This window comes from Lagenorhynchus albirostris, chromosome 1, assembly GCF_949774975.1.
Source record: "Lagenorhynchus albirostris chromosome 1, mLagAlb1.1, whole genome shotgun sequence".
Classification (NCBI taxonomy): domain Eukaryota; kingdom Metazoa; phylum Chordata; class Mammalia; order Artiodactyla; family Delphinidae; genus Lagenorhynchus; species Lagenorhynchus albirostris.
In genome coordinates, this window is record NC_083095.1 from 73,929,304 (window position 1) to 73,953,493 (window position 24,190).

General features: G+C 42.5%; 1 protein-coding gene, 2 long non-coding RNA genes and 1 other non-coding gene across 4 annotated transcripts in view; 1 reads left to right on the top strand and 3 right to left on the bottom strand.

Annotated features, from left to right (window-relative positions):
- The window catches only part of LOC132528066 (dehydrogenase/reductase SDR family member 2, mitochondrial-like), a 165,265-nt gene that overhangs the window by 30,439 nt on the left and 110,636 nt on the right, over positions 1-24,190 (bottom strand).
- On the bottom strand, positions 3,050-19,607 carry LOC132517617 (uncharacterized). Its single transcript, XR_009539785.1, has 6 exons — positions 19,467-19,607; positions 18,452-18,657; positions 10,712-10,815; positions 8,791-8,853; positions 8,542-8,591; positions 3,050-6,955 (listed from the first exon to the last, which is right to left on the bottom strand). It is a non-coding gene; the product is annotated as an uncharacterized LOC132517617 (long non-coding RNA).
- LOC132504813 (U2 spliceosomal RNA) lies at positions 13,779-13,965 on the bottom strand. Its single transcript, XR_009535111.1, has one exon. It is a non-coding gene; the product is annotated as a U2 spliceosomal RNA (small nuclear RNA).
- LOC132517621 (uncharacterized) lies at positions 17,418-23,396 on the top strand. Its single transcript, XR_009539786.1, has 3 exons — positions 17,418-18,115; positions 20,868-21,671; positions 23,149-23,396. It is a non-coding gene; the product is annotated as an uncharacterized LOC132517621 (long non-coding RNA).

The following is a 24,190-nucleotide window of genomic DNA, read 5'->3' on the forward strand; positions in this document are numbered from 1 at the left end:
GTGGATGGTCATAACATAGACAATCTAGGAGCAGATGCAACTAGTTACCTGTTACACATTTTCTTTTCTGCAGCATGAATTGGTCCTGTTATTATATAAGGTTAAAGCAAAGTTTCGTGAAATGTTATGCCTGAGAAATATAGGAATGTATCTGTGTCCAGACTTGAAAGAAAGTGGTTTGAGGGGAAAATGATCTGCATGGAGAAGCTAGTGATGAGATGGAAAGACTGTCCTGTGCTGGAAATGAGCAGCAGTCCTGACCCAGGCAAGGGGGCAGGGGAGGCAGAGACAATTCGGATGGATTTGTGGGATTTTAAGCATTCCTTGGGGATAGTCAGAAACATCAGGGGATCTTGGTAAAAGATGGGGTTTTCTATGAGTAAGCAGGATGGGGATTCAGGGAGACTATCCTAAGGGAAGTGTGATCCCTGGGTTACGTTAAAAAATAATCGCTTGATTACCCAACAGTGGTACATACACTGGTAGGTTACACCCAAGTTTGGCAGGAGAGGTAGTTTTGGGTTAGGGCACAGCAGATGTCAAGTCAATATAACTGCTAAAGGGAGAAATGAGAAAGGTTTCCTCACCTCCCCCCACTCTGACCTCCAAAATGCGATGGGTGCACTAAGGAAAATGCTATGTACTCAGAAAACAAAGGTTTAAACTCTCTCCTGGTTTTGCTACGAACCAATGTATAATCTTGACTATGTTCTGTGATCTCCTACTCATCAATTTCTTCATCTGCAAAATGAAGTGAAAGGTCATAACTAATATCCTTGTCTAGTCCCATTCCCACAGTCTACGATACTGACTGTAAGGGGAAAAAAAACCCCAAGGCGGCCTTTGCCTCTTGGGTGGAACAAGCATGGCCCCCAGGGGGACTCCAGGGCAGAGATTTCAAACTCTAACATTTTATGGAGTTCATGTAAATAATAAAATGGGTGGAAATTTAGAGTTTTATGTGGATTGACGTGATTTCTAAAATGTTGACAATTAATTCAAATTTTAAAACAATACTTTGGGTCTACAAAACGCATCTGGCTGACACACTGCCAGTTTGGGGGTCTGTGTGCAAGGAGGGAAAAGGGAAGGAGAGAAAAGAAGTGCTGGTGTATTAGGGCCGTGAAAGCGCGGAGTCCTAACCCCTGGACCGCCAGGGAGCTCCCAAGAATTCTTATCTAATATAATGTGTCTTCTCACGACTCCTCTAGAGTAAGCCTCCACGGTATTATCAGGCTCATACACCCAAATGCCCCTATTCCTGCTCTCGGAGCTCTCCTGAGAACTCCTCAAAGGGCTTTGAGTAAAGAGACCTTTGAAGCCATGCATTCAATCGTCATTGCAATTCCATCACTCATATAATTAAATACTTATTTTCAGCACATTCTTCCCTCCGGCTGACGGAGGTGAGGTCTCTTTAAACAAGCTACAGAGTCCTTCTGGATCTCACAGAGTGACCTGTGTTGTTATTTGGCTAAGCTGGGCTTGTCATTTTCTTTCTACAAGGCTTCTAAAGCAATTAATAAAAGCTGGCAAACTTTCAGTCCTTATAATCATAACTGCCCTCATATCGTTCAAGTGCCTTAGCAACCTCGTAACCCAACACTTGACCTTTACCCTGCACTCATCCCCATCTTAGGAATCTTGTGACCGCTATGGCACACCAGGGGTCATGCCCATTCCACGCTGTCCGGCAGTGGAGCCCTCACTTCCATTTGAGCAGAGAGTGATTCAGATCCAGGATCCTACTCTAGGGTCTGCTCTCTACCATTTCTGTTACCAACGCTTCTAGCCTCCCCCTCCCCAATCCCCCCCAAAAATTAAAAGCAAAGCCCAACACAAGGCTTGCATATAGGCAATTTTTGGGGAATAATCTCAGGAGAAGGAGGGAGGAAGTGGGGAAAGTAAAACAGAGAAGAAGGGAAAGCCAATGCAAAAGTGTGTTTTCCAGTTGGTCACCACTGTAGGAGGCTGGGGCTGAAGCCACTGGGATCTTCTGAGAAGCCACATAGAATGCACCTTGGATTCTCCACTCAGAAGGTTGGGAGGGGGTGCTTCCCTGGTGGCGCAGTGGTTAAGAATCCGCGTGCCAATGCAGGGGATACAGGTTCTATCCCTGGTCCGGAAAGATTCCCACATGCCGCGGAGCAACTAAGCCCGTGCGCCACAACTACTTAGCCTGTGCTCTAGAGCCTGGGAGCCACAACTACTGAAGCCCACGCGCCTAGAGCCCGTGCTCCGCAACAAGAGAAACCACCGCAATGAGAAGCCTCCGCACCACAACGAAGAGTAGCCCCCACTCGCCGCAACTACAGAAAGCCCGCGCGCGGCAACGAAGGCCCAACGCAGCCAAAAATAAATAAATAAAAATTTTTTTTTAAATTAAAAAAAAAGAGTTTGGTAGGGGGATCAGTTGTTCACCAGCACCTTCCTGCATTGGTCAAGGGTTGTCCCAGGGCTTGTTAATTCCTTTGCAGTTTCAGACCACCCATGAGTCCCATGCCCCAGCATTAGAGACACACTGGGAAGAGAGCAAGAGAAACACAGAGCGCTGAGGAAGGTGGTGTCAGTTTACACCCGCATGAAGCTTATAGCTGCAGCAATGGAAAGAATAAAAGGGGAGCCCAGAGAATGTATCCAATTTACTGTCCTTTGGGGTTATCTTCTTTAGACTGTTTCTGTGCACTAAAAAAATCGAATGCATACTATTTAAAAATATCTAGCTGGGACTTCCCTGGTGGCGCAGTGGTTCAGTGGTTGAGAGTCCGCCTGCTGATGCGGGGGACACGGGGTCGTGCCCCGGTCCGGGAAGATCCCACGTGCCGCGGAGCGGCTGGGCCCGTGAGCCATGGCCGCTGAGCCTACGCGTCCGGAGCCTGTGCTCCGCAACGGGAGAGGCCACAGCAGTGAGAGACCCGCGTACCGCAAAAAAAAAAAAAAAAAAAAAAAAAAATCTAGCTGTATTAAAAAGCAACAAAGACCCAACGCAGCCAAAAATAGTAAGTAAATAAAATAAATTTATTTTTTAAAAAAGTAATCAATTCTTAAATATTTGTCTCCTGTTTCTTAAAACTGATTTCAAGTACTTGAGAAATACCTCAGCGAGTTTAGACATTGGCCAAGACTCAAGTCATCACAACTAAACTCCCCAACTGCACAAGCTCTCTCCTTTGGATGATGACCAGTTTAAAAAGAATATGGTGACGTCAAAGGGAAGTAAGACTATGTTGCTCTTTCTCCCGTATTCTATGACCACAAGGATTCTAGAAAAGCAGCCTGACTTTATTAGACCTGGAGGTTCTGGTTTCCCCAGGAGCCGGTAACAGAGCAGGAAGTATAGGAGAGTTCACACGCTAAGGGTGTGAGTGACAGGAAATGGGAAGGAGCTGACAGGTAAAGTTGCTGTCCTTTCTGTCCCAACCAGACTGTTGTGAGGCACTGTGATTCTGCCCAGCCTCTCCCAGACATCGGGCATGACCGAGCAGCTGGAGTGTTTCTGCTGAGGCTGTGGACAGCTCTGTAACATGCCCCTTTGTATATGTTTGCCCTCCTTCCCCCATTCACTGCCCTCTGTCCTTCACTTTTGCAGCCTGGACCCTCAGTAAAGTGTTAGCTTACAAGCTTTGCCTTGAGTTCTGATTTCTAAGGACCCCACAGAGACACAGCTCTCTAACTGGTGTTGGAGTGGGGTTGGACCTTTAACATAATGACGAAGTACAGTTGCAGCCTTCAAGTTCTGTCCTGTGAGTTTCAGCTCCCCAGAAGAGGCGGGTACCAGATGGTCAGTGCATCTGCATCCCAAAAGCCAGGCCAGCTCCAGTGAAAGCTCAGCCCAGCCAGGGTCAGCCTAGCTCAGGCCTCGGAGTTTTGCCTTCCTTCAATGGAGACAAGGGCCAGCAAGGGTCTTCTCTGTTGGGTGTATTCATGGGAGAAGATCCAGGCCAGCATCACAGGTATAGCGTTTTAGCCAAATTCAAAGGGAAGTAGGGGACCAAGATAACTAACCACGTTTTGTCTCTGACGTGGGGAAAGCACAAGGCAGGGGAGGGGAAGGAGTGAGTTTCTTTCTTTCTTCTAAACCAGAATGCCAACTCTAGTTGACCACAGCACCCTCGTGTCACGTGGAATCTTCTTTCTGCATCACTGCAGTTAGCCAAGGGATTAGCATTTGTTAGCTCATGGATTTGGTTATGGCAGTACCAAAAGGAATTTTAAGGGTATGGGGCCAGGACCCCAGGCATAAATGGTCTTTTCTTCCTTTTGACTCAGTCTGACCCTGACTGTCTTCTCCTCAGATCTGATTTGGAAACAGCTTCAGGTAAAATAATTTAAACAAGTTTAGCCTTTCCCATCAGTTCAATTCAATTCAACAAATATTTATCTAGTGACTCTTCTTTGATGACCAAGTTATCACACTCAGTATCGTAGGCCTAGAACATGCACCGTGCATTTGTAAACAGTTACAGTTGATAGGGCAGAAGAACAGGAGGGAAGAATGTGGTGGAGAGGAGACAGATCTGCAAGGGTTCCCTTAGGGCATGAAAGGCCTGGAGGCCTTTCAACAACAGTGAATCTGGAAGGGCTGGGGAGCTTGCCCAGTGGTAATTTTGTTGTGTATTCTCAACAGGAGAAATACAGAGAATCCTGGCTCCAGGGCATTTTGGCTTCCTTTACCTGGCTCTCCTGCAGACAGCTTAAACTCAGTGTGTCTGACTGAATTCCCCTTCCTCCTCTATTTATTTTTTTTTAAATTTTATTGAAGTACAGTTGATTTACAATGTAGTGTTAATTTCTTCTGTACAGCAAAGTCACTGTTATACATATATATATATTTTTTCGTATTCTTTTCCATTATGGTTTTTCACAGGATATTAAATACACTTCCCTGTGCTAGGCTGTAGGACCTTGTTGTTTATCCATTCTATATATAATAGTTTGCATCTGCTAATCCCAAACTCCCCTTCCTTCCCTCCCCTACCACCTCTCCTTCTCGGCAACCACAAGTCTGTTCTCTATATCTGTGAGTCTGTTCTTGTTTTGTAGATATGTTGATTTGTATCGTATTTCAGATTCCACATGTAAGTGATATCATATGGTATTTGTCTTTCACTTTCTGACTTACTTCACTTAGTATGATAATCTCTAGGTCCATCCATGTTGCTGCAAATGGATTATTTCATTCTTTTTGATGGTTGAGTAATATTCCACTGTGTGTGTATACACATATATATATATCATCTTTTTACATACACATCTATATATGTATATATATATATATCTTCTTTATCCATTCATCTGTCGATGGACATTTAAGCTGTTTCCATGTCTTAGCTATCATAAATAGTGCTGCTATGAACATAGGGGTGCATGTATCTTTTCAAATTATAGTTTTGTCTGGTATATACCCAGGAGTGAGATTGCTGGATCATATGGTAGCTCTATTTGTAGTTTTTTGAGGAACCTCCATACTGTTCTCCATAGTGGCTGCACCAATTTACATTCCCACCCAGTGTCAGAGGGTCCCTTTCCTCACCTTCCTCCTCTAAATCTCCTTTGCCTCCTGTACTTATGATACCATCATCTCCCCAGTTAGACATCTGAGAGTGTAACAAAATGAGCCCCCTGCTACTGTGTATGCTATGTCTTATATGGTGAATGGTCATTTTTTTGCACAATGCACATTTTTTTGCCCTGTTCTGAGGGGCCGTAGGTTCACACCATACCCTTCTGGTGTCACTGAAAGCACGTGGCCATGGGTGTTCATGTCAATTATCAGGGAGGCTCTGGACCCTACAAAGGGATGCCCCAGGGAGAACCTAGGGGAGGAGGAAACTCCTTTCTCTTTCTGGACCTTGCTCTCTTGGACTTGGGCTTTGAAGAGTCTTGTTATGCTTGAGGGCACTGCCAGGTTGAGGAAAGATAGCCTGTGTTGCATGGGGGTTACGTGTGTGTCAGATCGATATCTGAGACTTCCAGGCAGTTTGACATTTGAGAAGGAAAGAGAAGCTGGGTGAATTATTAAGCCACCATGTCTGTCTGCACTTAATTTGCTCTAGGGATTCTGCCCAGAGTGTCCCTGAGGTTCTGTACTAATATACGAGGAATGGCATCTTGTGTGCCTTCTACCCTCGATATAGGTGTTTGGCTTAATTTGCTTGTACCAGATTATCTTTGTCAATTCAATATCATCCACACCACTTTCTCCATTCTCTGCATTGCAGGGAAGTCTGGAGCTCCATTTCCCAGGATCACCTTCCTGTATTGGGTTACAGTCTGCCAATTAAAGTTGCTCACAGGACATGAGGAAGGCAGAAGAGTCAGTGTGTCTGTTGGCAGTTGTGAACAAACGCTTGGACATATGATAGACATATGATTTGCTGCAGCTTCCGGCCCCCTCCTGAGAATCACCTGCTTTGATGTTACAGACACAGCTGGGATTGTTGTCAACAGTTTCCCTAGGATCCACCCCTGCTTGATTTCATGAACCAGCTAGTTTCCATACTGTTTCTCCAACCCTTCAAAGCATTGTGTAAGCTTCTAACTAAACTCTTTCTCCTTGAAATACAGAAGTGCTTCTCCTTTAGCAAGAGAGCCCTGACTGATAGAACATTGCTGTAGCACCTGCCTCGTGATGGGGGTCACAGTGGTGGTTGGAGGCAACTTTCACTCCTATTAATTATTAACGTGTAAGTATATTAGTATTAGTATACGTATAGTAGTATTAGATTTATTAGTATAATAGACCAGGAAGATTCTGGATAATTCCTTCGGCACTGTGACCAGAGGTCCTTGCTGTATGTGTTGTACTGCAGCACTCACTCCTGATGCAGCAGGACAAACACGGTCAGTTCTTATTGCCTCTTATCTCGAGGCCTTTCATTTGCTGGAACTCTGTGAGATTGAGCACCTTCACTTAAGATGGGCTGGTTGGCCTATCGATGAATGAACGACATTCCTGTTTGGGGAGAATGAGTGGAAGGTGATAGGTTTATACAATAAAAGTGCACAGTGAGTTAAGTAGTATGGAGTAATCATCACAGACCCTTAACTGGTTATCTGGGTTCCTATCCCTACTCTGATCCTTCTGGTTCCAAATTCCCACCAGCTGTCTTGGTGTCTGACCCATGATAGGACAGAGTAGTGTTTATGATAACTATAAAGTCTGTAGAGAAAGAATATTTATTTAAAAGTGGCCTCCAACGTGCCCACCTGGAAACAAGCGTCTCTGGGGATTCAAGATGGGTAGCATCTTGGGGGTTAGTCACTTCTCTAGAACAAGGGTTTTCCACAGGGGGTCACGTTCATGCTTCCTAAAGAGCCCCTTCATCTTCTAAGGACCAGGTAAGAGCAGTGCAACAGTATATAATCCTGTTAGTCCTTGATGTTTTCTATGCGACACAACAACCCACCTGCATTTAAATCGCTATATGTTTCTTGGAGAATTTATAATTTTCCCTATTGTCAATCAAGTACATCCGCCATCAAAAAACCTTGACGCTGGAAGAAATCTTGGAGTTCATCTTTTTAACCTCTAAATTTTAAAGATCCTGAGCTCAGGGGGGTGAAGTGCTTTGCCCACAGTTCCTATAATTTAGGAGCAAAGGGGGGACCTCAATCCAGGTTCCCAACTCTCAGTTCAAGTATTTTTCCCCCCAGCCTAGCCCATAGCTGTGCTAAAGGAAAGATTTCCGGAACAAAATTAAACAGGCAAAGAAGACTTTGTTCAAGGTTATTGCAACAGGGGCTGGGGTCCTCAGCTCAGGCTGAGCTCACCTCTAGGGAGACAAAGGGCAGGAGAGTTTTTAAGAGCTGGGGTGGGGAAGTTCCAGGCCATCTGTGTTTGTTAACTGGCCTTACCCAAAGGAAAACTAAACTTTATTGCATCTTCATGACAGGAGGTAGTTTTACAATTTGGAGCAAGGTGCCCACCTAAATTAGGCTCCTATCCTCCCACAGAAACTGGGAGATAGGGATGCTGTCTCCCTTGATGTTTATATTTCAAAGGGATGGCTCCCTGGTCCTTGAGAAAGACATTCCTGGGTTGTAAAACTGACAAGATGCTTTTTAAAAAGATTTACAACTCAAAGGGGCAGAAAGAATTCACAGTGACAGGTTTTGAAAAGGAAACACTCTAAGAAAAGGGAGGTAAGGGCTTGGAGTCAGGAAGAAGCCTGCCTAAAGTCCAATCAAGCTGAGGGGAATGTTGAGGCTCTCTTGGTCAGATACCGCAATATCTACTACTTACACTCACCCCGAGGCTGTCCCTCTTCTATGTCTTTCAACTCAGCTACACATTGGCATATTTTGCCAACTTCCCAATGGCTCACCTTCAGCCATCATGGGAGAGCAACAGTGGCATGGCATGGACCATCCATGTCCCTACCAGTGGCACCTCCCATGTGAATCTCCCTCCCTATTTCCCTCCCCCTCTCACTTCCTTCACTCCTTTTTCCTTTCCAAAAATTACAGTCACAGAAATTACGTCAATAGTAGACAGAAGAAACATGTCCACCTATTATCTAATAAAGAAAATGCATATACCTGAGGCAGGAGATAGATGGGCTGCAGGGTAAGCAGCAGGAGTTCATTCCCTGTGGACAGAAACTCCAAAATATCAATAACAGGACAATCGAGAGAGGAGGCTGAGCCTTGCCCAGATAAGAGATAAAAGGCCACATATTCCTCATCCTCAAAGCTAAGGAGACCTTCCCGACTACACGTGCATAGAAAGGCTCCTTGGAGGTCAAAAAGGGAGGGGGCACCACCCCATAGTAAGTGATGTCAACTTACCCATAGGTCTCTTCACTAGAATCCCTCTTGGCTAAGAGATGTGCATGCACACAGAGGAGGACCCTGTAATATATGAAATATGGACTTAGAACCAGGCAAAGCGGGACTTTCCTGGTGGCGCAGTGGTTAAGAATCTGCCTGCCAATGCAGGGAACACAGGTTCGAGCCCTGGTCCTCTGCTGCGGGAAGATCCCATGTGCCGCGGAGCAACTAAGCCCGTGCGCCACAACTACTGAGCCTGCGCTATAGAGCCTGCAAGCCACAACTACTGAGCCCACGTGCCACAACTACTGAAGCCCGTGCGCCTAGAACTCGTGCTCCGCAGCAAGAGAAGCCACTGCAATGAGAAGCCCGCGCACTGAAAGGAAGAGTAGCCTCCGCTCACCGCAACTAGAGAAAGCCTGCGTGCAGCAACGAAGACCCAACACAGCCAAAAATAAATACATAAATAAATAAATAAAAATTTAAAGAAACTAGAAAAAATAAAAATCCATATGAGATAAAAGAATCAGGCAAAGCAAGATGATTGGTCAAAGGAAACCTGGAAGAAATACCCCATAAAACTGATTCAAACTACCATGAGGGCATGACTTTCTCTCTGAGCGCCCCCGTGTGTCTATCCACATGTACTGTATGTACTTTTTTTTCCTCCTAATAAACACTTTACCTACTTCACTACTTTCCATCTCTATGTTGAAATTCATTTCTACACAGCTGACGGGCCAGGGCCTTGTCACTGGCCACTGGTCCCTGGTGGTCTAGTGACTAAGATTCAGCGCTCTCACTGCTGCTGCCCGACCTCAGTCTCTGGCTGGGGAACCTAAGTCCTGCTTCAAGCCGCTGCAGCTCAAGGCCACCTGAGATCATACTTACCAAGAGACATCAGTTTAAGTACTAACGCCTTAAAACGAATGGAGAATAGATCATAATCCTGTTTGCTTTTACTGAAAAGGCTGATGACTTTCTAAGTTTTCAGGAAATAATTGCTGTCACCCCGGATTCAAGGAGCAGGAATAAATGTAAGTCCCTCACCAGCGTCAGTAACTCTCCATGTATGATTGAGCACACACCATTGAACCCACAACTGCAAACTACACACTCAAGTCTAAGGGCAGGTGAGCAAAGACTTCCAAGGAAATATTTACTGTCTCTATTGTGAATTATCAGAAGACAAAATTTTATGTTAGGACGTCCATTAGGTGGAGAGATCAATATGTGGGGGGAACCATGCTTTCAAATTCACTGAAATTAGAGTCATTGCAACCAGTGCCATGCTGTATCATGATCATTAAAATTTTCGTAATAAAAAAATTCTCAGTACTTAAAAAAAATATTAGCCACAATCATCACTGTTTCCAGCCCCTTAAGTAACATACTTTGAGTCAGTTGTGTAAGCAGGAGTCAAGCCTGTCCTGGTGAGGAGAATATTTTTTGGCCCCAGAAAATTCGCCTCCCTACCCAGGGGGATCCTACGCTGAGGTGGAACTGTGGTACCACCATGGTGGCCTACTCTGCTCTTGAAACCCTTTCCAGACTCCCACCTGCCCCACCAGAGACAGCGAGTCTTGGTATGCATGCTTGGTTGTTCCCTATCCTCTCAGGGGATATCTGTTCATGGTATTACATTCGTATTACAAAACTGGCTTAAATCCCTGTGCAAATGTCTTATTTATTTTTGTTCATTATTCCATTCAAGAGGTTAGTTTTTTTTCCCCTGAAATTTCCAAAGATTCTTTCACTGAGGCTTAGCACGTAATAGACGCTAAATAAATATTGAATGAATGAATGAATGGATGGATGAATGGCATTATTTGTAAAACTTCCAGTTACCTCACATTTCTAGGCCTATATAGCTAAGAATCTGTTGGCTAGTCATTAAACAAGCATTTGTTTAAGGGGTAAGTATTTACACGTTACTTACAAGTGTAAGTTGAAGAAGGAAAGAAGGCACATTGCATCAAGTTTCTTTTAAATGTTTTCACAACAGCAGTGTTTCTCTTCCTCCTCCACCTCCCTTACCTCAACCTACAGAAAACAAAGAACATTTTCCATCACAACCCACTACACACGTGCACACACACGAAAATTTCACAAATCTCACCCACGCTATAATTTCAGTGTACTCTGATATTTTCTATTTCATTTCTTAAAAAATAAATATGAATTGAGACCCACTATATAAGTTTTATGACCCATTACTAATTGAGACCTACAATTTGAAAAACATTGCTCTTAAAACTACTTTAAAAATAATAGTGGAAAAACTGCTGAATATATTTTTATGAAAGCCATTCCTGGGAATATCTAAAATTTTGAAAGTGCTAAATTCTAAAAGAGTAATATGATGTTGGAATCGGTGAAGATAAAGGGAGATTGGATCCATAACCCTTAGGGTTACAGGGCTCCAGACTTGAGGGTTTAAATTTGGGAAGGGGAAGAAAAATGGGAGTAAAAGATAAATGACACAGATAGGAAATAGATTGAAATACTAATAACTTCATTTGACAAATTCTGCTAAAAGCAGTTGGCTACATTCCTGAGTCAGGGGACCTAAAAATGTCTAATTCCCATATGGTATCACCAGCACACTGTGAAACAATATGTTCTTTTAAAATTAATTCCATTCATTTATTTTTAATGACAAAGTAATACATAAATACATTCTTGTCATTAAAATTATATAGAAAAAAATTTCCTCTTGACACTGTTTCTCCTCTCTCATCCCAGCAAATTTTCAAGAACTATTTTCAATTTGAATATACTTCCAGATCTTTCTAATGCATTTATGTTGGGCTGGAAATACAAATGTACATGGACATACAGGAATATATAAAAAACTTAACTAGTTTATAATGAATGCTTTGTTCTGTAACTTTTTTTTATATAACAATATGTCCTAGAGACTTTTCTACATTAGTGCATATAGAAACAGCTTATTCTTTTAAATGTAATTATTGGCATGTTTGGGTTTAGGTATACCATTTTATAAATTTGTTTTTGCTTGTTCCCTCTGTGTTTCACTCCTGTTTCCCCTTTATTGCTGTAATGTTGTGGTATAATAAGAAATATATAGTCGGTCATCTTCCCCAGTTCCTGGCACGGAGTCCCTAAAACTCTTGGAACCTCCATTGTGATAAGTCTGTTTATATGCTAATGAGATGACTCTGGGAGGCTGGGGGTGGTTGCCAGAGGAACAGCCACCTGATTAAAGGGTTGGAACTTTTAGCCCCGCACCTGACCTCCAAGGAAAGGAGAGGGGTTGGAGATTGACTTCATCGCCAATGTCCAATGATTCAATCAGTCATGCGTACATCATGTAATTTCTATAAAAACTCTAAACTAAGGGGTTCAGAGAGCTTCTGGGTCAGTGAATGCATGGAGGTACTGAAAGGATAGCGTGTCCCAAGAGGGCACAGAAGCGTCACACTCCTTCCCACACGCCTTGCCCTGTGCATCTCTTCCATTTGGCTGTTCCTGAGTTGTATCTTTTATGATAAACTGGTCATAGTAAGTAAAGGGTTTCCCTGAGTCCTCTGAGCTGTTATAGAAAATTACTGAAACTGAAGAGGGGGGTGTAGGAACCCCTGATTTATAGCTGGTTGGTCAGAAGTATGGGAGGCCCAGACTGGCCATGGGCATCCGAAGTGGGAGGCAGTTTCTGGGATGAAGCCTTTAGCCTGTGGGTCTGCACTTACTTGGGGTACTTAATGTCAGAATTGAATTAAATTGTAGGATACCCAGTTGGCATCCATAGACAGCTGGAAAACTACTCAGTGTTGAAAAACTGCACATTTTACATCAGAGTGTTCTGTGTGTAGAAGAAACTGGTTTTCTTACATTTGCCTTCCTTTGAGTTATTTGAATATCTTTAAAATATTCCATTTTAATTTATCTATTGGGATTTCATTATATCTCTTGTACAGTTTTTTTTTTTTTTTTTGCGGTACGCAAGCCTCTCACTGTTGTGACCTCTCCCGTTGCGGAGCACAGGCTCCAGATGCGCAGGCTCAGCGGCTATGGCTCACGGGCCCAGCTGCTCCGCAGCATGTAGGATCTTCCCAGACCAGGGCACGAACCCGTGTCCCCTGCATCGGCAGGCGGACTCTCAACCACTGCGCCACCAGGGAAGCCCCATCATTTAATCTTAATTACCTCCTTAAAGACCCTATCTCCAAATACAGTCACATTTGGAGGTACTGAGGGTTAGGGCTTCAACATAGGAATGGAGGGGGATGGAGTGACAGTTCAGCCCATAAAAAATATTAACCTGTATGTTCTTTTCTTCTCTCTTTGATTATCCCATTTGGCCATGAGACAAGATGTTGCCAATTCCCTCAGTGTATTAATTACCTATTGCTGTGTAACAAATTACCCCAAAATTTAGAGACTTAAAACAACAAATATTTATTAGCTCACAGTTTCTGTGGGTCAGTTTATCTGGGTAGTTCTGGCTCACAGGCTCTTGTGTTGTTGCAATCAAGATGTCAGATGGGGCCGAAAGGGATTGGAGCATCTGCTTCCAAGATGGCTTGCTCACATGGCTGTTGGCAGGCATCCTCACTACATGGGCTTCACATAGGCTGCCTGAGTGACATCACAGTATGGCAGCTGGCCTACCCCAGAGTGAATGGTCCAAAGGAGAGTAAGCAGGAGGTGGCAGTACCTTTTATGACCTACTCTCCCAAGTTATACACTGTCACTTCCACAGTATTCTACTCATTAGGAGCAAGTTACTAGGTTCAGCCCACACTCAAAGGGATAGGAATTTGGCTTCCATCACTTGAAGGGAGGTGTACCAATGAAATTTTGAACATATTTTAATACCACCACACCTAGTAAGGAAGTAGAAGGTTGGGAAATTTCACATTTTTAGCCTCTAAGTTCAAGAAGTATAGTCCAAGTCTCAGACCAAAAGAGACTTTAAAAAAAAAAAAAGTAAGCCAATAGAACAGACTAGAAAATTTCTATGAGCTGGTGTAAGGGAAGAATTTGGGGCAGAGATGCAGAGTGGGAATGGTGTAAATCTCCTGTCCCTGCCTAGTCTAGAGTGGGGATAACTAACAACCTGACAAATTCTCCATAATGTTTAGGGTCCGAGAATAAAGAGAACCCAGGCCGTACTTCTGATAAGAATAGATACTACACCTGCTCTTAGCCAAAAGGCCGAGAAGCAGTTGCCCAGGCCATACTTCAGAGCAGCAGGCATCAGGAAGAAATTACCTGTGCTGTCAGGCCATGGAATCACACAGACAAAAGGTGTTTTGCATGTGGGGCAACAGAAGGTCAGAGACAGTCTTATGCTTTCCAGGCCCTGGGCCAGTGCGGGAACAGGTGAGGAAGGCCTGGGGTGTGTCATATTTAGAAATTAACTGAGAGGAGAGCCACAGGCCTTCAAGGATGTCCTGATTTGGACAAGGAAGTAAATAGAATTCATGATGGCTCCTGCTGACTGAAGAGTAGGAACGTTTAAATTTTTAATTGTTTTCCAAAAATATTGTATAAAAGTGTAGCCCACAACTGCTATATCTGCCAGCATTTGTAACAGCAATCTTTCACATTTTGGTCATTCTGATTAGTGAAAGATGATATATAAATTATTAATTTTATTTTCCATAGTTACTAGGAGTTTGAGGCTCTTTTATAATTCTTTTTACTGTTTGAGTGTCCTCTCCTGTGAATTGTCTGCTCCTCATTTGGCAACATTTCCATATTGTCTTTTCCTTACATTTGTAGGAGTTATCTGTCTCTTTGGACACTACTCCTTCATCTGCTACATATGTTGCAAGTGTGCTGTCATAGTCTGCCACTTGTCTTTTAAATGTGTTTATAGTGTCTTTTGCCAAACAGAAGTTTTCAATTTTAATATAATCAAATGTATTAATCTTTTCCTTTATGGTTTGTGCTTTTTGTGTCTGCTTTAGGAAGTCCACCCATTGCTAAATCATGGAGATATACTTCTATATATTTTTCTACTAGTTTAAATGTTTTAATTGATCTAAAATTTGGTTTTTCCACTTATAAGATTGTGATCTAATTCTATTTTATTCCAAAAGATGAGCCAGTTTTCCAAGACTTTTTTTCTGAATAGTTTATCTTTTCCTTGGTGAATTTTAATGCCTTCTCTAGTATTCACCCACATGTGCATGGATCTGTGTCTGGGTTCTCTTTTCTATCCCACTGATTTATTTTTCTTCTCCTGTAATGATACTACACTATTTTATTTATTTATTTGTTTGTTTGCTTGTTTGTTTTTTTGTGGTACGCGGGCCTCTCACTGTGGTGGCCTCTCCCCTTGCGGAGCACAGGCTCCGGACGCGCAGGCTTAGCGGCCATGGCTCACGGGCCCAGCCGCTCCACGGCATGTGGGATCTTCCCGGACCAGGGCACGAACCCGCGTCCCCTGCATCGGCAGGCGGACTCTCAACCACTGCGCCACCAGGGAAGCCCTATTTTATTTACTTTTAAAATTTTTATTGTTATTTATTTTTGGCTGTGTTGGGTCTTCGTTGCTGCGTGCAGGTTTTCTCTAGTTGCGGTGAGCAGGGGCTACACTTTGCAGTGTGCAGGTTTCTCATTGTGGTGGCTTCTCTTATTGCAGAGCACGGACTCTAGGCACATGGGCTTCAGTAGTTGTGGGACATGGGCTCAGTAGTTGTGACTTGCAGGCTCTAGAGCACAGGCTCAGTAGTTGTGGCGCACGGGCTTAGTTGCTCCGCGGCATGTGGGATCTCCCCGGACCAGGGCTCGAACCTGTGTTCCCTGCATTGGCAGGCGGATTCTTAACCACTGCGCCACCAGGGAAGTCCTATTTTATTTTTTAAATTGAAGTACAGTTGATTTATGATGTTTCAGGTGTACAGTAAAGTGATTCAGTTACATATATATATATATCTGTTCTTTTTCTTATTCTTTTTCATTACAGGTTATCACAAGGTATTGAATATAGATCCCTGTGCTATACAGTAGGTCCTTGTTGGTTATTTCATATATAGTAGTGTGCATCTGTTAATCCCAAACTTCTAATTTATCCCTCCTCCTTCCCCCTCCCCTACACTGTTTTAAACTCTAGAGTCTTCAATATGTCTTGTCTAACGGGGCAAGAGACCTCCCTCACACGCACATACCTGTGTTCTTCTCTTTCAAAACTGTCTAAACTATTAGTGCGCCTTTACTTTCCCAATGGCATTTTAGAACAGTCAAGTTGCCTAAAAATCCTGCCGGGATTTCAATTGAGATTGCATTGAAGTTATAGATTAATTTGAGAGATAACCGACATCTTTATAATGTTAAGGTTTCTCATCCAGAAACCTAAACATCTGTTTCTATTCACCTTTTGTTCTATATCTTTCAATCAAGTTTAAATTTTTTCCTGTAAAGATTTTTTGTGCTTTTTATTTAGGTCTATTTCTAAATATTTTCTGTGTATTGATTGATGTTGTCTACGTGATGTCAGTTTCCAAAATATGTGTTAGGATCTTCTCCTATGTTTTTAGATTTGTCTTTATCTCCCTGTAATTCTATTTTTATTTTGTATATGTAACAGGCTGTTAAAATTGACATTTTGTCCAAGGCACCAAAATACTCTAGATGAGAAATTCCAAAGCCAGGTGATCATATACAAATATTCAAATAAAATGTTTAAAAACTTGTTCTATGACTTTTAAACCTCTCACCCAGTTTTAGGACACAAAAAAGGAATCAGTACGGAGGGGAACATACTCCATTTCCGAAGAGATCTGTGAAGAGATTTCTTTGGAAAGAGATGATCCTTTGCTATTAATACCCACCCCACTCCAAACTTTGGGAAGAGGAAGGAGGTGCTTTACCTCAATTTTCTTTAATTTAAACAGCGTCTACTTTCCCCTAAAACCCTAAATTTCCAAACCTGCCATCCAGTCCCCTCCTCAAAGGGCTTTATTTTAAATTTGCAAGTAGTATACATAGTAGACATCACAGGACCACAGCTCAACTCCCAAAGCCTCACGTGGGATCGGGAATGGGGTGAAGGTAAAGGTGACGTCCTTTTTAGCGTCACGATCTCCTCACTACCGCATCAAAATAGTTGAATGCATAGAACATCAGGCTCTTCCTGTAAAAATGTGATGGAGAAGTGGCTGGAAAATGTGTCACTGACTTGATTTAGGTCAGAATGGGCTTCTGCTCTGATCACCTCAACACTAACTCACTGTATTCAACCAGGAAGGCTAGAAGTTAGAATGTTTATGACCCTGTCAGGCAGAAATTTTAAAATGTAGAGTGTTTGGACTTCCATGGTGGTGCAGTGGTTAAGAATCTGCCTGCCAGTGCAGGGGACATGGGTTCAATCCCTGGTCCAAGAAGATCCCAGATGTCGCAGAGCAACTAAGCCAGTGCACCACAGCTACTGAGCCTGCATTCTAGAGCCTGTGAGCCACAACTACTGAGCCTGAGTGCCACAACTACTGAAGCCCACGCACCTAGAGCCCGTGCTCCGCAACAAGAGAAGCCACTGAAATGAGAAGCCTGCGCACAGTGCAACGAAGAGTAGCCCCCACTGGCCGCAACTAGAGAAAGCCCGCGCACAGCAACGAAGACCCAATGCAGTCAAAAATAAATAAATAAATTTTTTTAAAAAAGAAAAGAAAATACAAGGCTTAAAAAAAAAGAGAGAGAGTGTTTGAGTTCCTTGCACCTTTAACAAACAAGGTCTCTCACACAGTTAGATTTGGAATTCATGATGACTAAATCATCAGGGAGAAGGGCTATTGCCTGCAGGAGAGCTCTAGGGAGACCTGTGAGAAATAAGACACTACAGACAAAGAGCCTGAGCTCTTTCTTTCCCCAAACAGCCTTTCCCCTGGGACTCCCCATCAGGCTGAGAAGCCTGGGACAGGTTTCATGTTTCTGCGTGTTAGAGGCAAGAAGTGTGAACACTTACTCTAGAAATGCATTAGCGCCTGTAGCCAAAGTATCAGAGCTAGTGGAATGATTCCTGTCTTCACCAAGGCTCTGGATGAGTGAAGGGAGATGTAGGAAAGAAAAAGGAGGAAAAGAAACAGACAAGCTGCTAATGAGTAAAAAGATTTCTATAGAACACTTCACTTAGTTAAAGTGCAGTCATTTGACTCTTGTTTATTTGTTTAGAAAATGATGACCCATCCAAGAATCCATTAGAGATGATCAGATTGGTTCAAATTCCCTTGTGTTTCGTTGAGTGTGGACAAGCTAGGGAAACTGAAGCACCATTGGGTGGGAAGGGGCATAGAAAGAATGAGTGAAAGCACGAATTCACAGAAGTGATGCGTACATCTTAGAAAAGCACTCAAGATAAATGTCTGGCTTGAAGGTGAGTAGTTTCTCACTTTGATTCATAGGTTGCCACATTTTCAGAAGCATTTTTGTGTCACATACCTACAGGAGTTTACAGAAAGATTCATGGAAGCTTAAGGAAAAAAAAGAAAGGGAGTCTTTCTTGTTTCAGTACTATGTTTTTGCTGGAATGAATTTCTGCTACTGTGAACTCTGAAGAAAGCTAGTTAGAAAGAAACTAATTATATTAGAAATTTTTCATTGAGAGTCATGAGCCCGAATGTCAGGGGGACTTTGCTCCTCGGGGTCCCCAGGGACAAGAGAGACAGAAAAAAGAAAGCAAAACCAGGACATTTGCTTATTGATAAAGTACCTTTTGAAAATGTATGCACATTTCTTCAAAGTTATTCATTGCACACCGTGTTCAACCTGTCCTGTAACAGTTATGAGAGTGTTAACACCAACATCTGGTCCAGCTCTTGGGTCCTATTCCAATGAGCTTGTCTCCAGTTGTCCAGAAATTGCAGCCTCTTTCAGGGCATGATTCTGTGCGTCCAGAGGTCAGGTTTACTCAGAGAGCTAAGAACAATGGGTGAGAAACCAAGAAATGCATATGTTAAGGTTTTCCAGAGAAATAGAACCTCTATGTCTATATCTATCTCTCTATCTCTTTATCTATCTACCTCTCTATCTATCTATCTATAAAGAGAGGGAGAGGGAGAGAGATTTTAAGGGATTGGCTCAAGTGATTGTGGAGTTGTGGTAAGTCTAAAATCTGCTGTGCTGCAGATCCAGGGAAGAACTGATGTTGTAGCTCAAGTTTAAAGACAGTCTGAAGGCAGAATTCCCTGTTCCTTGGAGTCCCTTAGGCTATTTTCTCTTAAGGCCTTCAACTGATGGATGAGACCCATCCACATTATGAAGGATAACCTGCTTGACTCAGAGTCTACTGATTTAAATGTTAATTTCACGTAAAAAATACCTTCCCAGCAACATCCAGACTGGTGCTCGACCAAATATCTGAGTACTGTGGCCCAGCCAAGTTGACACACAAAATTAGCCATCACAGCTTACTAGTTGTGTTACTTAAGTTTTTTTGTTCCGGTACGCGGGCCTCTCACTGCTGTGGCCTCTCCCGTTGTGGAGCACAGGCTCCGGACGCGCAGGCTCAGCGGCCACGGCTCACGGGCCCAGCCGCTCTGCAGCATGTGGGATCTTCCCGGACTGGGGCACGAACCCGTGTCCCCTGCGTCGGCAGGCGGACTCTCAACCACTGCGCCACCAGGGAAGCCCTACTTAAGTTCTTTTGATTGCAAAGGACACTCACCCAATCTGGAAATTACCTTAGAACAAAGGCAGTTCTCAGGGATGGTGAATCTTTTACTCACCCTCATAGCTGGAATGTCCTCTCCCTCATAGCGGGGAGTGTCTATTTGGTAGCAAGAGAGGAATGGAGCAGAGATGCAGAGAGAAGCAGGTACAGATTCTCTTAGGGAGCAGTTTTCAACTGGAGAAGCAGGTCAGGAATGCCAGTGGAGCTTTAGGAAGATGACGATGCTCAGGCCCCTCCCTAGACTTCCTGAATCATAGCCACACCCTATTTCTTGAGGATGCACACCCCCTAGAGGCAGGCTGTATTTGGACAGAAGCAGCATCTGATTCGGGGACTGAGAGAGGTACATTTGTATTGTAACTTGAATTCAGGAACATTCACTGCAAATGTTGGACTATAAGGATGAAGAAAGGGAGGACAGAACGTGGGTGAAGGGCGCTATCAAGTATTAATAATTCCAAAGAAAGAGAGAAATACATTGATAAGAAGAAAACTAACATAAGAATTGAAGATGATGGTAGAAATTTAATAAATTATGCATAGGAGTCATATGACTCAATGACTAGGGAGCAGCCAGTTTTAGTTTTTGCTGGAACCAGGACCTCTAGACTTGTAGAAATTAAAGTCACAGGGATAAGAAGCACAAATTAGCCAAGTGAGTTGCTGGGAATGATGTTAAAATGGACTCCTCCTACTTTGATCCTGGACACATGTGTTCTGTCTGTGGGGACACAGCATCGTTGGTTTAATGACCATTGGTTTAAGATGTACACTGCATCCTGAAAGACAGCATCTTATCTCCATGCTGGTGCCTTAGCATCTCTTCAAAAAACAGTTATCATGCTCTTTTATATGAGCAGCTTCTGGGTGACATGGCATATGGTAGAACCCATAGATTCTGCTGTCATGTGCCCCTTGTCACACCCTCTTTGACATAAAGTGGGTTTTTTGGCCTAGGGTAACATTATGTGGAATGTCACGGTGGTAAATCAGACACCCTGTGAGTCCTTGATTGATGGTGTTGGTGCAGAAACAGTTAGTAGGAAAAGCACACCTCTTACCCAGAACACATGTCAGTCACCATCAGGATGCATTTTTTTTTCTTTTTTTAAAAAATTGAAATATAGGGCTTCCCTGGTGGCGCAGTGGTTGCGAGTCCGCCTGTCGATGCAGGGGACGTGGGTTCGTACCCCGGTCCGGGAAGATCCCACATGCTGCGGGGCAGTTGGGCCCGTGAGCCATGGCCGCTGAGCCTGCGCGTCCGGATCCTGTTGCTCCACAACGGGAGAGGCCACAGCAGTGAGAGCCCCGCGTACTGAAAAAAAAAAAAAAAAAATTGAAATATAGTTGATTTACAATGTTGTGTTCATTTCTGCTGTTCAGCAAAGTGATTCAGTTATACATATATATATATATATATATATATATATATATATACATTCTTTTTTTTTTTTAGGATGAATTTCCGAATGAAGTGGCCCAATGTAATCAGTTTCTCAACCAGCCAAAGAGTGGGTTGGTTTTCTCAACAGAAACAACAGAAACCAGAAGACAACAAACAGATATCTTCAAAGAGCTGAAAGAAGTCCGGAGCCTGTGCTCCGCAACGGGAGAGGCCACAACAGTGAGAGGCCTGCATACCACAGAAAAAAAAAAAAAGAGCTGAAAGAAAATAACTACCAACCTGGCAAAAGTCTATGGCCGGAATTAAGGACCATAAAACAAGTCTCAAAAATATTGAAATCATATCGAGCATGTTCTCTGTCCTCAGGTCAGTTGTGCTAGAACTCAACTAACAACCGCCAAAAGCTAGAAAGTCTACATATGTTTGGAAATTAAGGCATACATTTCCACATAACTCATGTTAAAGAATAAATCATAATGGTCATTTAAAACTATTTGGAATTGAATAATCATAAAATATTCCATATCCAAACCTGTGTACTAAAGCTTCTGAAAGGGAAAATTGTAAGTTCTGAATGAATTATACAAAAAAGAACAGCTGAAAAATAAATGAACTAAACATCCATTTTTAGAAATTATAAAAAGAACAGCAAAATAAACTCAAAGAAAGTAGATGAAAGACAAGAATGAATCAAGAGATGACCGTAAAGGGAGGAACAAAAAAGCCAAAATTTGGTTCTCTGATAATACTGATAAATGACTGATAGAAGAGAGAGGATGCAAATAACTAACATTAGGAATGTAAAGAAGCATCTCTATTGATCCTGCAGATAATAAAAAATAATAGAAGAATATTGTAAGTAATTCTGTGCCCATGGCATTACAATTTAGATGAAATGAAAAAAATCCCTAGAAAAATACAACACACCAAATTTTATATCAGAAGAAATAGAAAAATATGGATAGCTCCATAACAATTAAAAAAATTAATCCCACAAAGAAAACTCCAGGCCTGTGAATTTTACCAAACATTTATGAAAAAAATAATGCCAATCTTACACAGATGCTCCCCCAAAATGAAGACAGAACACTTTCCAACCCACTTCATAAGGCCAGCATAAACTTTCATTTCAAAATCTGACAAAAATATTATAAAAGTAAATTTCAGACTAATCTCTCACGAACATAGATGTAAAAATCTTAAGTGAAATATCAGGAAACCAAATCGAGCAATAGATTAACAAAAATACACTACAAGTAAATTGGATTTAACATTAAGAAATCAATCGGTATAATTCACGATAAAGCATAATAAAGGACAAACACCATCTTATCTCAATAGATGCAGAAAAAGGACAAAAACTGTATCTCAGTATATACAGATAAAGGATACCTTGTAATCAAACACATTATATTTCTGCAGCAAAATATATAAGTATTCTCCTTGAGGAGGATAGACTATAAATAGACTTCCATCTGTTCATGTCAAGTTTTGCTGCCAAATGAAAAAAACAACTTTCTTTTTGGATTTCAGAGTAGTGGATAAGGGATTATAGGCTTATATCAAAATAATAAAGAACGATAGCAGATTGAGAATTCATAGAAATACACACTTAAGAAAAATAAAACCATAATGCTAAGTTCTTGACTTACAACAAAAAAGAACATTCATTGATCAGCTTAGTATCTTGCTAGAGATAAAGCTACAAGAGAAGTTAATTATAATCAGGGTTGTTTGGTGGTCCTGGAATCATAACGGCTAATGTTGTCAAAGGTGATAACCAGATACACCTTTTGTGACAATAAGGGCACCGTTGCCCTGCACACTGGCTGAGGGCACCTTCTCCCAGAGATATGCTGTCAGCACACACACGTATTCTGATTCAGGAAGCATGCTAATCTCAATATTAGCTCAAGTGAGAGACCAGGAGCATAAAGAAAGCAATAGGAAGGATCCATTCTACTTTTGACATTTTAAAATGCAAATCGGGTCATGTCTCTTGTCTACTTAAGGCAAGGTCATGTGCAGTGGCTTCAGGGCCACCCTCCCACTCAGATACTGAACTCTGAGGCAGGGTGGAGCTTTCCTTCCCCTTGAGCCTTTCAAAGTATTTGAAAAAAAAAACTCAAAAAAATTCTGTTTCATATCTTAAAATATTTTATGAATCATTCTTAATTCAAAGCTACTGCATTAATTGCAATTTGGGGCACTTCTTTTTAAGAAGACAAACAACATTGCCCTTTGGGTCTACACAGCTTGTCGCTTCTCTTAACTTTTCTTGTTCTTAAGAACCTGAGTTCCTCCCCATCCCCCATTATTTTTTCTCTTTTAGGTTGCTTTATTTGCTTTTAGGCCTTACTGATTCTGAAGTGGTGCACCTCAGATTGGGACTTGAACCCATGTGCCAGGACTTGAACCCAGCCTAAACCCAGATTGGGACTTGAACCCATGCAGCGGGGACTTGAACCCGGCCAAAACCCATGGTCTTCCAACTGAGATCACACACCTGGTTTCAGGACTTAATGTAATGAAGTTCAGGTTCTTGATGTCTCATCGCAGAAAGAATTCAGTGAGAGACAAAGTGATAGGTAAGAAGTGGATTTATTTAGAGAGAAGCACACTGCACAGACAGAGTGTGGGCCACCTCAGAAGGTGAGAAAGGCACCCGGGTATGGGGTTGTCAGTTCTTACAGAGGTGGGTAATTTCATAGGCTAATGAGTGGGAGGAGTATTCCAGCTCTTTGGGGAAGGGGTGGGGATTTCCAGGAATTGGGCCACCGCCCACTTTTTGATCCTTCTGGTCGGCCTTGGAAGTGTCATGGCGCCTGTGGGTGTGTCATTTAGCTTGCTGGTGTGTTACAATGAGCATATACTGAGGCTCAAGGTCTAGTGGAAGTTGACTTGTCCTTCATCTTGGACCCATTTGGTTCTAATCAGTTTATGTCATGTCCTCGGGCTATGTCATTCTTACAAAGGTTATGCCCTGCCCCTTTCCTTACTGTTTCAATTCCAACATTTAATGAAAAATCAGTAACTCTTCCGATGACATTTGGAAGTTATTACACATTCTCTTCAATAAAAATAACTATATACCAAGGTATGTTATCTAATTACAACATTTAGTATTTTATCGTGCTTCTTTGAGCCCCCTTTTTATAAGGCTGTTGGCTGAGTTTAGACATTATGAAGAGTTTCTTCTGTCTTCCCACAGAAAATGAAAAATGTCACTTTTAAGTCACACCTTTCCACTCAGTCTTCAAGGGAAGATGCCACCCCACCATCCTCTGGCATTGCTAGTGAGAGACAGGAAATCCAGAGCTCAGCCTGAGGGCTTGTTCCTGTGAACACTACCCATATTTTCTTTCTTAGAAATG